This window comes from Notamacropus eugenii, chromosome 1, assembly GCF_028372415.1.
Source record: "Notamacropus eugenii isolate mMacEug1 chromosome 1, mMacEug1.pri_v2, whole genome shotgun sequence".
Lineage (NCBI taxonomy): Eukaryota > Metazoa > Chordata > Mammalia > Diprotodontia > Macropodidae > Notamacropus > Notamacropus eugenii.
The window spans coordinates 107,654,011-107,668,498 of NC_092872.1; the positions used below are offsets into that span (position 1 = coordinate 107,654,011).

A 14,488-nucleotide genomic window follows, 5' to 3' on the forward strand; every position below is an offset into this window, starting at 1 on the left:
TGGCATGTCATTTTCATACTGCACCTCCAACTTATTCTACTCAAAAGGCATTACTGGAACACCTTCTGAGTATAAGACACTCTGCTAGGTGTTGGGAGAGATGTAAAATTTAGATAAGATATGACCCCTCCCTTCTGGGAGGGGATATGACACATGCATAGATAACTGTAGTCTAAAATGGCTCATCACTGATTTAAATACATGTACTTTTGTAATTCTGTTGAATTTGTTATGTAATAGTGCGTCTGATAGTATCTTTGCTTATACTTTATCCTGCATATCAAATTGAAAATGTTATAAATCAACAATCATTTATTAAATACCTTCTAATGTGCTAAGTACTTTATAAGGTGGATATACAAATACAAGCAAAAAGAAAGATAGTTCATGCTCTCTAGGAAATTACATTCTGTTTTGTTTTTGTTTTTTTGCACATAATAGTATTTTGTTTTCCAATTACATGTAAAGACAGTTTTCAACATTTATTTTTAAGATTTTGAGTTCCAAATGTTTCCCCCTCTTTCCCTCCTCTTCAAGAAAGCAAGCAATCTGATACAGGTAATACATGTACAACTATGTAAAAGGTATTTTCCACATTAGTTATGTTGTGAAAGAAGAATCAGAACAATAGGGAAAAAACACAAGAAAGAAAAAAACAAAAAAAGGGAGAATAGTATGCTTCAATCTACATTTAGATTCCATAATTCTTTCTCTGGATGTGTGTAGCATTTTCCATTGTGAGTCTTTTGGAATTATCTTGGACCATTGTATTGCTGAGAAGAGCTGTCTATCATAGTTGATCACTGCACAATGTTGCTGTTACTGTATATAATGTTCTCCTGGTTCTGCTCACTCCTGTCATTATCAGTTCACTAAAGTTCAGGTTTTTCTGAAATCTGCCTACTCATCATTTCTTATTTAACAATAGTATTCCATTACACTTATATACCACAACTTGTTCAGCCATTCCCCAGTGGATGGGCATTCCCACAATTTCCAATTCTTTCTCACCAAAAGGGCTGTTATAAATATTTTTGTGAGTCCTTTACCATTTTTTATGATCTCTTTGGGATACAGAACCAGTAGGGGTATTCCTAGATCAAAGGGCATGCAGTTTTGTAGTCCTTTGGGCCTAGTTCCAAATTGCTCTCCAGACTGGTTGGATCAGTTCATGACTCCACCAAAAATGTATTAGTGTTTCCATTTTCTCTTATCTTCTTCAACATTTATCATTTTCCTCTTCATATTAGTTAATCTGATAGGTGTAAGGTGGTACTTCAGAGTAGCTTTATTTTGAATTTCTTTAATCAGTAGTGATTTAGAGTATTTTTTTCCTGTGACTATAGATAGCTTTAATTTCTTTGTCTGAAAATTGCCTGTTCATATTCTTTGATCATTTATCAATTGGGGAATGGATTATATTTTTATAAATTTGAAACACCAGCCATAAAAATTATGTCCTAGTTTTCTGCTTCTCTTCTAATTTTGGTTGTGTTGATTATGTTTGTGCAAAACCCTTTTAGTTAAATATAATCAATATTATCCATTTTACAATTCATAATGTTCTCTGTCTCTTGTTTGATCATAAATTCTTCTGTTCTTCGTAGATCTGACAGGTAAACTATTTCTTGTAAATTTGCTTTCACCCTATATGTCTAAATCATTTATCCATTTTGACCTTATCTTGGTATACAGTGTAAGATGTTGGTCTAAGCCTAGTTTCTGCCATATTATTTTCCAATTTTTCCACCAGTTTTTGTCAAACAGTGAGTTCTTACTTCAGAAGTCAAAGTCTTTTGGTTTATTAAACAGTAAATTACTATACTCATTTATTACTGTGTCTTGTGTATCTAATCTGTTTGACTCATCCAAAGCTACTTTCTTACTACCAAATGGTTTTGATGATTGCCCCTTTATAATACAGTTTTAGATCTGATATTACTAGACCACCTTCCTTTGCAGTTTTTTTTTTAATTAATTCCCTTGATATTCTGGACCTTTGTTCTTCCAAATGAATTTTGTTATTAGTTTTTTCTAGTTCTTCAAAATAATTTTTTGGTTGATTGATTGGTATGGCACTGGAAAAGTAAATTAATTTAAGTAGAATCGCCATTTTTATTTTATTAGCTTGGTCTGCCCATGAGCAATTGATATTTTTCCAGTTGTTCAGATCTGACTTTGTGTGAAAAGTATTGTATAATTGTGTTCATATAGCTCCTGGGTTTGTCTTGGAAGGTAGACTCCCAAATATTTTATGTTGCTTACAGTTATTTTAAATTGAATTTCTCTTTCGATCTCTTGCTGCTGGATTTTGTTGGTAATGTATAGAAATGCTGATGATTTCTGTGGTTTTAGTTTATATCCTGCCATTATGGAAAAGTTATTAATTGTTTTAAGTAGTATTTTAGTTGATTCCCTAGGATTCTCTAAGTATATCATCATATCATCTGCAAAGAGTGGTAGTTTTGTTTTCTTATTGCCTATTCTAATTCCTTCAATTTCTTTTTTTTCTCTTATTGCTTAAGCTAACATTTGTACTACAATCTTGAATATTAATGGCAATAGTGTGCATCCTTGTTTCATCCCTGATGTTTTTGGGAGTGCTAGGTTATCCCCATTACATATAATGCTTGCTAATGGTTTTAGATAAATAGTGCTTGCCATTTTAAGGAAAACATTTTTCTTATGCTTTCTCATGTTTGAAATAGGATTGGGTACTCTATTTTGCCAAAAGCTTTTTCTACATCTATTGAGAAATTCATATTTTTTTCTGTAAGTTTTGTCTTTTGTATGGTCAATTATGCTGATAGTGTTCCTGATATTGAACCAGCCCTGCATTCCTGGTATAAGTCCCACCTGGTCATAGTGAATTATGCTTGTGATAAATTTCTGTAATCTCTGCCAATGTTTCATTTAAAGTTTTTGCATCAATATTAGTTAGGGAAATTGGTCTGTAATTTTCTTTCTCTGTTTTGACTCTTCCTGCTTTAGGTATCAACACCATATATATGTCATTAAAGGAATTTCATGTGACTCCACCTATTTTCCCAAATTGTTTATGTAGAATTGAAATTAATCGTTCTTTAAATGTATGGTAGAATTCACTTGTAAATCCATCTAATCTTTGAGATTTTTTCTTAGGCAGTTCATTAATGCCTTGTTAAATTTCTTTTTCTAAAATGGGGATATTAGAGACCAGATGATAGAGTAAAAGCAGGAACTTGCTTGATCTCTCCCCCAAACCCCTCCAAATACCTGTAAAAAATTATGCTAAACAAATTCTAGAGCAGTAGGACCCACAAAATGACAGAGTGAAACAAATTTCCAGCTGAAGACAACCTAGAAGGTTGACAGGAAAGAGCTATTGTACCAGTCTGAGAGAAGAGCTCAGTACAGCATGGTCCACACTGACACAGATGGGGCTAGAGCAGGCCTTAGGGACTGAATCACTGGTAACTGTGGTGGTTTCCAGACATTTCATCCCACAAATATCAAAAACAACTTAGAAGCTCAGTAGTAAAGGTCTTTTGGACCTGACTGAGAGAGGAGCATAGTCCAGTCCTAACCCAGGGTGGTGAAGTGGTAGGGGAAGCAGCTACTTCCAGAGCTCTCAGCCCACAGACAATTGGGGCATCCAGTGGCTGATCAGAGGGGGATTACAGGGATGTCTTTACTGACTCTGAGGCAGGATTCTCTTGCTTTGCCCTGCTTGGATCTGGATCACAGTTACAGGCCCCTAGAAGTATCTCTGAAAACAGCTGCACAAAACACCTGAAGCTTGGAACAGCACACCCTCCACACTGGAAGCATAGTCCTACTTTAACAAAGCATTAAAAAGTCAAGTAATTGAATGGAAAAATGAGCAAACAGTGGAAAAAACTCAGATTATAAAATCTTACTTTGGTGACAAGGAAGATCAAAACATACAACCAGAAGAAGATGACAAGTCAAAGCACTTACATCCAAAGCCTCCAAGAAAAATATGAATTGGTCACAGGCCATGGAAGAGCTCAAAAAGTATTTTGAAAATCAAGTAAGAGAAGTAGAGAAAAATTGGGAAGAGAGATGAGAATATGGAAGAAAATCATGAAAAATGAGGCAACAGTTTGCTAAAAGAGACCCTAGGAAAATAACACCTTAAAATAGACTTACCCAAATGGCAAAAGAGGTCCAAAAAGCCAAAGAGGAGAAGAATGACTTAAGAAAGCAGAATTGACCAAATGGAAAAGGAATCAAAAGCTCACTGAAGAAAATAATTGTTTAAAAATTAGAATGGTGCAAATGGAAGCTAATGATTTTATGAGAAATCAAGAAATTATAAAACAAAACCAAAAGAATGAAAAAAAGTAGACAATATGAAATATCTCATTGGAGAAACCACTGACCTAGAAAATAGAACCAAGTGAGATAATTTAAAAATTATTGGACTGCCAGAAAGCCATGACCCCGAAAAAAGCCTAGACATCATCTTTCAAGAAATTATCAAGGAAAATTGCCCTGATATTCTTGAACCAAAGGGTAAAATAGACGTTGGTAGAATTCACCAATCATCTCTTGAAAGAGATCCCAAAAGGAAAACTCCTAGAAATATTGTAGCTAAGTTCCAGAGTTTCCAGGTTAAGGAGAAAATATTGCAAGCAGCCAGAAAAAAACAATTTGAGTATTATGAAAACACAATCAGGATAACACAGGATTTAGCAGCTTCTACACTAAGGGTTCTGAGAGCTTGAAATATGATATTCTAGAGGTCAAAGGAGCTAAGATTAAAACCAAAAATCACTTAACCAGCAAAACTGAGTATAATTCTTCATGGGGGAAAAAATGGACATTTCCTGAAATAGAGGACTTTCAAGCATTCTTGATGAAAAGACCAGAGCCGAATAGAAAATTTGACTTTCAAATACAAGACTCTAGAAAAGCATGAAAAGGTGAGAGGAAAGAGAGATTATAAGGGACTTATTAGGGGGGGAGAGAGAGAGAGAGAGAGAGAGAGAGAGGAAGCACAGGGTGAGTTAAGTATGAAGGGATGATAGCTAAAACATAAAATCAAAGGGTAAGAGAGGGGAGAAGGAGAAAGGGAGAGGTAGAATGGAGTAAGTTATCTCACATAAAAGAGGCAAAAAACCCCTTTTACATTGGAGGAGAAGGGGGGGAGGTATGAGGGAATGAGTGAACATTACTCTCATTGGATTTTGCTTAAGGAGGCAATAACATACACACTCAATTTGTATGGAAATTTATCTTACCTGACATGTAAGTGGGGGGAAGAGGGAGGATGGTAGAAGGGAGCACATATGGGGAGGTAGTCAGAAGTAATCACTTTTGAGGAGGGATAGGGTGAAAGGTGAGAATAGAATAAATGGGGAGCAGTACAGGATGGAGGGCAATATAGTTAGTCTTTCACAACACGACTATTATGAAAATATTTTGCATAACTACATATGAATAACCTATATCATATTGCTTGCCTTCTCAGTGAGGGTGGATGGGGAGGGAAGATGGGAGAGAATTTGAAGTTCAAAGTTTTAAAAATGAATGTTAAAAGTTGTTTTACATGTAACTGGAAAATAAGATATATAGCAATGGGGTATAGAAATCTATCTTACCCTACAGGAAAGTAGAAGGGAAGGTGACAAAAGAAGTGGGGAAGATGATGTAAAGGAGGGCAGAATGGGGGAAGGGATAATCAGAATGCAAACCATCTTGGGGTGGGGGAAGGGGAGAGATGGGGAGAGAATTTTGAACTCAAAATCTTGTGGAAGTGAATGTTGAAAACTAAAATAAATTAATAAATGTCATAAATAAAATTTAAAAATAAAATGAGGTTATTAAGTATTGTATTTCCTCTTCTGTTAATCTGTACAATTTATGTTTTTGTAAATATTTATCCATTTCACTTAGATTGTCAAAGTTTTTGGCATATAGTTGGGTAAAATAACTCCTAATTATTGCTTTAATTTCCTTTTCATTGGTGGTGAATTCACCCTTTTCTTTTTTGATACTGTTAATTTGGTTTTCTTCTGTCTTTTTTTTTTTATTAAATCAAATCAGCCAAAGGTTTGCCTATTTTTTAAAATAAAACCAGCTCTTAGTTTTATTTATTAGTTTAATTGTTTTCATACTTTTAATTTTATTAATCTCTCCGTTGATTTTCAGAATTTCTAATTTGCTGTTTACTTGGGGATGTCGAATTTGTTTTTTTCTAGCTTTTTTAGTTTCATGAGCAATTCATTGATCTCGTCTTTCTCTGTTTTATTCATTAAGCATTTGGAGCTATAAAATTTTGCCTAAGAACTGCTTTCACTACATCCCAGTACTTTTGTTATGTTGTCTTATCATTGCCATTCTCTTTAATGAAATTGATTGTTTAAACGATTTCTTCTTTGACCTGCTGTTTATTAGGTTATTTTATTTCCAATTAATTTTTAGTCTTTCCATGACCCTTTATTACATATAATTTTTATTGTATCGTGATCTCAAGAAGATGCATTTAATATTTCTCTCTTTCTGCATTAGATTGGGAGGTTTTTAATGCCCTAATCCATCGTCAGTTTTTGTGTAGGTTAGAAAATGGTATATTGCATTCTATCACTGTTCAGTTTTTCCATAGGTCTACCACATATCTAAAATACTTTCTAGACTTTTATTCACCTCCTTAAATTTTTTCTTGTTCATTTTGTGGTTAGATTTATCTAGTTCAAAGAAGGGGAGGTTGACTGACTGAAGGGGTCACTGACTTATATAGTTTTCCTGTCTATTTTTTCCCAAAGCTCCGTTAAGTTCTTCTCTAAGATTTTGGATGCTATACCACTTGGTGCATATACTTTTACAATTGGTATTACTTCATTATCTATGGTATCTTTTAGGAAGATGCAGTTTTCTTCCTTATCTCTTTTAATTACGTCTATATTTTCTTTTGTTCTGTCTGGGATCAGGATTGCCATCCCTGATTTTTGTTTTTGCTTCAGCTGAAGCATAATAGATTCTCCTCTAACCTCTTGTCGTTACTCTGTGTGTGTCTCTTTGGTTCAGGTGTGTTTTCTGTAAAAAACATATTGTAGAATTCTGGTTTTTGATCCACTTTGCTATGCACTTCCATTTTATGGAAGAGTTCATCACATTCATAGTTATGATTACTAATGGTTTATTTCTCTTCATCTTCTTTCCCCAGCTTATATTTTTCTCTCCTTTCACCTTGTCCCTCCTCACCAGTGTTTTGCTTCTGTCTTGGATTCCTAAATCTGCCTTCTCTTCCATCAGCAACCCTCCCCCACCTCCTTTTCTTTTCCCCTTCCCCTCCTACTTCCCTATAGGGTAAGATAAATTTCTGTACCTTACTGAATGTATGTTATTCTGTCTGAGCAAAATCCAATGACAGCCAGGTTCAAACAATGCTTACCCCCTCCTTTTTTTCCCTTTATGATAAAGGGTCTTTTGTGCTTCTTCATGTCCTATAATTTACCCTGTTCTGCATCCCTCTTTCCTCTTATCACAGTATAATTCTTTTTTTCACCATATATATATATACATGTATATACATATATATAGAGAGAAAGATCTATATCTCTATGTATAGATATCATCATATCAAAGTCAACTTATACTCACACCCTCTGTCTATGTAATTCCATAACAGAGATACAGTTCTCAAGAGTTACAAGTACCATCTTCCTGTGTAGGGATGTAAACAGTTTAATCTTATTGAATAACATATTTTTTTCTTCCATGTTTAACCTTTTTTATGTTTCTCTTGAGTCTGGTATTTGAAGATCAGATTCTCTGTTCAGCTCAGGTCTTTTCACCAGAAAGGTTTGAAAGTCCTCTATTTCAGTGAATGTCCACATCCTTCCCTGAAAGATTATGCTGAATTTTGGTTGGTAGTTCATTCATGGTTTTAATCTAAGCTCCTTTGCCTTCTGAAGTATCATCTTCCAAGCTCTCTGATCCTTTAATGTAAGAGCTGCTAAGTAATCCTGACCATGGCCACTTGGTATTTCAATTGCTTCTTTATGGCTGCTTGCAGTATTTTCTCCTTGGCCTCATGATTTTGGAATTTGGCTATACTATTTCTTAGAGTTTTCATTTTGGGATCTCTTTCAGGAGGTGATTGGTGGATTCTTTCAATAAATATTTTACCCTGTTGTTCTAGGATATTTTGGCAGTTTTCCTTGATAATTTATTATGTGCAGGTTCTGGTTTTGATCATTGTTTTAGGTAGTCCAATAATTCTTAAATTATCTCTCCTGCATCTATTTTTCAGGTCACTTATTTTGCCAATGTGGTATTTTACATTTTCTTCTATTTTTTCCCATTTTTTTGGTTTTGTTTGACTGATTCTTTATGTCTTGTGGAATCTTTAGCTTCCACTTGCCTAGTTCTAATTTTTAAGGAATTATTTTCTTCAGTTACTTTTGTACTTCTTTTTCCATTTGACCAATTCTACTTTTAAAGGAGTTGTTTTCTTCAGTAGATTTTTTTTCCATTTGGCCAATTCTATTTTTTAAGGAATAGGGTTTTTTAAGTCAATTTTTGTACTTCCTTTTCTAAGCTGTTGTCTCTTTTCTTTAATAATTCTCCTGCATAACTCTCATTTCTTTTCCCAATTTTTCTTTGACCTCTCTTCCTTGATTATTAAAATCTTTTTGGAGCTTTTCCAAGAGGCCTTTTTAGATTTGAGACCAATTCATATTCACCTTTGAGGCTTTGCTTGTAGGTATTTTGATACTGTTGTCCTCTTCTGAGTTTGTGTTTCAATCTTCCCTTTTGCTGTAGTAGCTTCTATGGTCTGGGCTCTTTTTTATTTTTTGCTATTTTTACAAGTTGATCTCTGCTTCTGGGGCATAGACGGTATTGTCCCAAGCTTCTTGTACTGGGAGCGAGGGTCTGGTCACTGACTTTCCGTGCCAGCATCTCAGGTGCTTGTAGTCACGCTTGTGACAGGTTTCTGTGGCTGGTAGTTTGCCTTTTGCACTGGAGCTAAAAGACTCATAGCTGCTCTGCTGTGCAACTAGCCTGCTGAGCAAGGATTGAGCGGCCTCAGTTGCTGATCTGTGCTGTTTCCTTGCTTTTAATGGTAATGTAAATGGGAAAATCTTCCCAATTCATTAATAAGCCCATGTGACCTGCTTAGATTACATGAAAGCCTAAGTCACATGAGATGGGAGGAGCTTACTGAATGGGTAGAACAGCAAGGGTGGAGCCGACCTGGGAGGAAGTTGGTCAGTCTAGTCAGCCTGGGAAGGACACAGGCAGGCAGGCACATTTTAGACTCCTGAGTGTTTGCTTGTTTGTGGGAAGGTCCCAGCATGGAGCAGGGAGGCTTGGGAATGGCTTTTCCCTCTGCAGTGATAAGCCATATTGATTTCTTGGTTGCTATGATGGATTTTGCTTTCTGGTTCTAGAATTTGACTTTCTGGTGTCTGAATAAATGTTTTTCTTCTGCCTTCTATATGGAGAATCTGTTATACTTTGTGATTGAGAACTGCACTGGCATGTTCATAGTCACCACTAGTGCTGTGAATATTGCCTTAGAGATACACTTCCCAAACATTGTCTGTGCTGGACTGTGCTCCTCTTTTATCCAAATGAGACAGACCTTTCCTGAAGTTCTTCTGAGTTATCTTAAGCTGAAGAATTGTTTCACTCTTCCTTTTTGTGATTCTGTCCCTTCAGAATATTTTTAGAATCTTCATTTAATGTCCTTTCTTAGGGAAATGGGGGACAGCTCATACAACTTCCCGATGTCTTTCTGCCATCTTGGCTCTGCCTTAGGAAGCTTACATTCTATTGGAGAAACATGATGAATAAAAGGGAAGGAGCAGAGTAGGTGCAAAGGAGAGTAGCTAATGTCTGGCAGGATTAAAAAAAAGTTTTTCTCCTGAGTTTTTCTCTTGTGTCACCACCTACTTGTTGGAGATTTCCCATCTTAGAGGCATCTCACATTCAATATATACAAAACAAGACTCGTTATCTTTCTCCCCCAAATCCTCGTCCATTCTTGCTAATATCCCCACTTCATTCATCAAGGTTGTACAATGTCAGAGTCATGAACTCCTTATCCTATTAATTACCAAAATTTGCCAGTTCTGACTCTACAGCATCTCTCAAATTCATTCCTCTTTCTCTGTTCACATAACTATCAACCTAATTCTTCATTACCCCTCATCTGGACCATTACAGTACCATCCCGCTTGATCACTTTGACACCAACGTCTCCCTTCTCCAATCCATTCTTCACCCAACTGTCAAAGTGATATTCTTAAAGCCCTAAGTCTTGATCAAAAAACTAAAAAACAAAGAACAAACCCACTCTTGGTTCTAAGGTAAAATTTAAAGCCCTTCCCAATCTGACTCTAACCTACCTTACAAAGTTTATTACAGATTACTGCCTTTTCACACATATAGTTCATCTAAACTAGCCCATCTGCAAATCTTCATAAATAATATTTCTCCTCTGGACTCAAATGCACATTTTTGGAAAGCATTTTCTCTTTACCTCTGCCTTATAAAACCCATACCTTCTTTTAAAGTTCCATTGCAATCCTGCCCCTTATGTAAGGCCATAGCTAACTCCCCCAACTTATCTACCCCAGTACTAGTGCCTCATGAATAGAGACCCCTTATTTTGAAGCTGTGAAGTTAAGAAGACTTTCTAAGTGGTCAAGCATTTCAAGAGGCGCCACTCTGATGAGGTCTAACTTAACCAGGATGTGGCCAAAGAGACCACTTCCTGAACAGTGCAGCTTTATGTTGTTCATCTCTGTCCTCTATCCTCCCACAATATATGAAAATTAAGATTTTGGCATTCTTGCCTAAACACTCAGATTCTCTGAGAACTAATAGTTCTCTCTCTCACTTTGGTCATGGATCAAGGGGCAGAGACATGGAAAAGAACAATATACATGGATTTTAGGGTTACTGAATGACTAAATTTACCATTTCAAAGAGGCTAGAATCCCTAAGACTATGGATAGAGGACTATGAAAAGGAAAACTGTATTAAAAAGAATTGTTCAAACCTCTTTTGTTGAGGTTTAATGTGTTTTTAGTACTAAGGGTCTCCATTTTACTCTAAAAATCCTAAATTCAGAGTCTTGCATTAAGTTCTTTCTCTTCTCACTCTTTTATAAAAACACATTTATTAATAATGATGTGGACCTTGTACAAAACCACTTAAAAAGGACATGAGCTATAACATGAGTAATGTGAAAATGTGTTTAATAGGAATGTATGTGTAGAGCCCATATAAGAATGCATGCCATCTTTGGGAAGGAGAAGGAGGAAGGGGGAGAAAATTCGGAACTTAGGGAAGTGATTGTTGAAAATTGAAAACAAATAAATTAATAAATTTGGGTGGGGGGGAAGGACATGAGCTTCAGCCTCTTGAAACTTCAAATCTATGGCTATTTGTCATAATATATGTCACATGGGGTGGGATTTTATCCTGAGTTCCTCAGACTCTTCTCAACCTTTTCCATTCTCATTAAAATGAAGGATTATTTTAGTAACAAATATAAGATTCTAATACAGAAAAGAAAATTCTCTTGCTGAAATAACTTGTATTTCCTTATTGTTGTTGTATTTGTCCTTTGTTTTTGAAGAAGACCATGACATCAGAGAAATGATGACATGACTTGCACTTGACTTTGTTTTGAGTGATACGTGTTATGTGAAATGTTTCTTCTGATTTAACATAAATTCCTTGAGGGCAGGAACGATTCCATTTTTTTTTGTCCCTAGCACCTAGCATAGTGTCAAGTACATAGTAAATGCTTGTTGATTTATTTATTGACTGACAAGAACAGTTATTGGTTTTTTCTTTTGAAAATATTTATTTATTTTTAGCATTCTTTAAAAAAAAATGTTCAGTTTTAAAATCTCTTCCTCCCTCTCACACTGAGAAAGCAAGCAATATAGTATCGATTCTACATGTGAAATCATGTAAAACTCATTTCCATATTAACTATGTTGCAAAAAAAAGTCAAAAAAGTAAGAAAATTATACTTTATACTCTAGGTATATCATTTCTCTCTCTGGAAGTGGATAGAATTTTTTCTTTTTTTTTTCTCCAAAAAGCATGGCATGCTTTTTATGTTTATTCTGCATCATTCAGATCTTCTCCATCACTTTATTAAGTCTAGACAGTCAACAAACGAATAAGCCAAACCTTAATTTGTAGCATTTGCTGATTTCCAAGGTGTAACTGCTCACGCTGACAATTTAATGATCTCTCATCACAAGTCAGTTCAAGCAGGCTCTGGCACCCTCTGCTTCCTTTCTGAACAGAAATGGCTCCTGTGAACCCAGGGGCACAATTTTTGAGTATCTAAGAGGTCCTGAATTACCTTTCAGACAATTCCTTTATGTAATTTATGTTTCAGTGAAATTACAAGTTGTTTCCCATTCCTGGGATCCAACCACCTTTCTCAAGTCTATAGGGATCTGCCATTTGCTTTTTCCATACCACACCCCACCCCAATGCTCTTCAAGAACAGTTTTGCCAACATATCTAATGGTCTTCCACACATCTTGATGAATGTAAGTAGATCCAGTCATCACTACTCTAGCAGCAGGCCACTGTGAAAGGTTCCCTATGGGGAGAACCACTCCTTTCTGAAGTGTGTCCCTTGACCTTTGTGGTGCATCAGACAAATCCTGGACCAACCTTGAATTCTCTTAAGTATTTGGTGTTCACCCTTCCATTGCCTCCTTTTCCTTGACCCCTGTTACAAAGGAAATCAATTATATTGAATATAGTTAGCCAATTTTTTTTTTTAAAACAAGGTCATGAACCTTGAGCTACAGGTTAGTAGTAACTGTTATACTGCAGGCTTTCTGATGCCCTCTTCAACTCAAAAGCTTATATTCTCTAGGGAATCTGAGCTTTGCAAATCTTTTTTTTAAAATTTATTTATTTAACTTTTAACATTCATTTTCACAAAATTTGGGGTTCCAAATTTTCTCCCCATTTCTCCCCTCCCCCACCCCAAAACACCAAGCATTCTAATTGCCCCTATCACCAATCTGCCCTCTCTTCTGTCATCCCTCCCTTCCCTTGTCCCCATCTTCTCTTATGTCCTGTCTCTTTTTGTCCAGATAACTTTCTATACCCCATTACCTGTATTTCTTATTTCCTAGTAGCAAGAACAGTATTCGACAGTTGTTCCTAAAACTTTGAGTTTCAACTTCTCTTCATCCCTCCCTCCCCACCCATTCCCTTTAGGAAGACAAGCAATTCAATATAGGCCATACCTGTGTAGTTTTGCAAATGGCTTCCATAATAGTTGTGTTGTGTAAGACAATATTTCCCTCCATCCTATCCTGCCCCACATTGCTTCTGTTCTCTGTTTTGATCCTGTCCCTCCCCAAGAGTATTGACTTCAAATTGCTCCCTCCTCCCATTGCCATCCCTTCCATCATCCCCCCCACCCTGCTTATCCGCTTCTCCCCCACTTTCCTGTATTAGAAGATAGGTTTTCTTACCAAAATGAGTGTGCATTTTATTCCTGCCTTTAGTCAAATGTGATGAGAGTAAGCTTCATGTTTTTCTCTCACCTCCCATCTTTTTCCCTCCACTAAAAAGTCTTTTGCTTGCTTCTTTTACGAGGGATAATTTGCCCCATTCCATTTCTCCCTTTCTCCTCCCAAGATATTGCTCTCTCACTGCTTAATTTCATTTTTTAAGATATGATCCCATCCTATTCCATTCACTCTATGCTCTGTGTGTGTGTGTGTGTGTGTGTGTGTGTATGTGTGTAACCCCACTAACTACCCAGATACTGAAAAGTTTCAAGTTACATTCCATGTAGGAATGTAAACAGTTCAACTTTAGTAACTCCCTTATGACTTCTCTTTGCTGTTTACCTTTTCATGCTTCTCTTCATTCTTGTGTTTGAAAGTCAAATTTTCTTTTCACCTCTGGTCTTTTCATCAAGAATGCTTGAAAGTCCTCTATTTCATTGAAAGACTACTTTTTCCCCTGAAGTATTATACTCAGTTTTGCTGGGTAGATGATTCTTGGTTTTAGTCCTAGTTCCTTTGACTTCTGGAGTATCCTATTCCATGCCCTTCGATCGCTTAATGTAGAGGCTGCTAGATCTTGTGTTATCCTGATTGTATTTCCACAATACTTGAATTGTTTCTTTCTAGCAGCTTGCAATATTTTCTCGACCTGGGAACTCTGGAATTTGGCCACAATATTCCTAGGAGTTTCTCTTTTTGGATCTCTTTCAGGCTGTGATTGGTGGATTCCTTGAATACTTATTTTGCCCTCTGGTTCTAGAATCTCAGGGCAGTTTTCCTTGATAATTTCATGAAAGATGATGTCTAGGCTCTTTTTTTGATCAAGGCTTTCAGGTAGTCCCATAATTTTTAAATTGTCTCTCCTGGATCTATTTTCCAGGTCAGTTGTTTTTCCAATGAGATATTTCACATTATCTTCCATTTTTTTCATTCAGAGATATTTCACATTATCTTCCATTTTTTCATTC

General features: G+C 36.0%; 1 protein-coding gene across 4 annotated transcripts in view; it reads left to right on the forward strand.

Annotated features, from left to right (window-relative positions):
- SYK (spleen associated tyrosine kinase) overlaps positions 1–14,488 on the forward strand; it is a 249,456-nt gene that overhangs the window by 143,961 nt on the left and 91,007 nt on the right. The window lies entirely within an intron of this gene.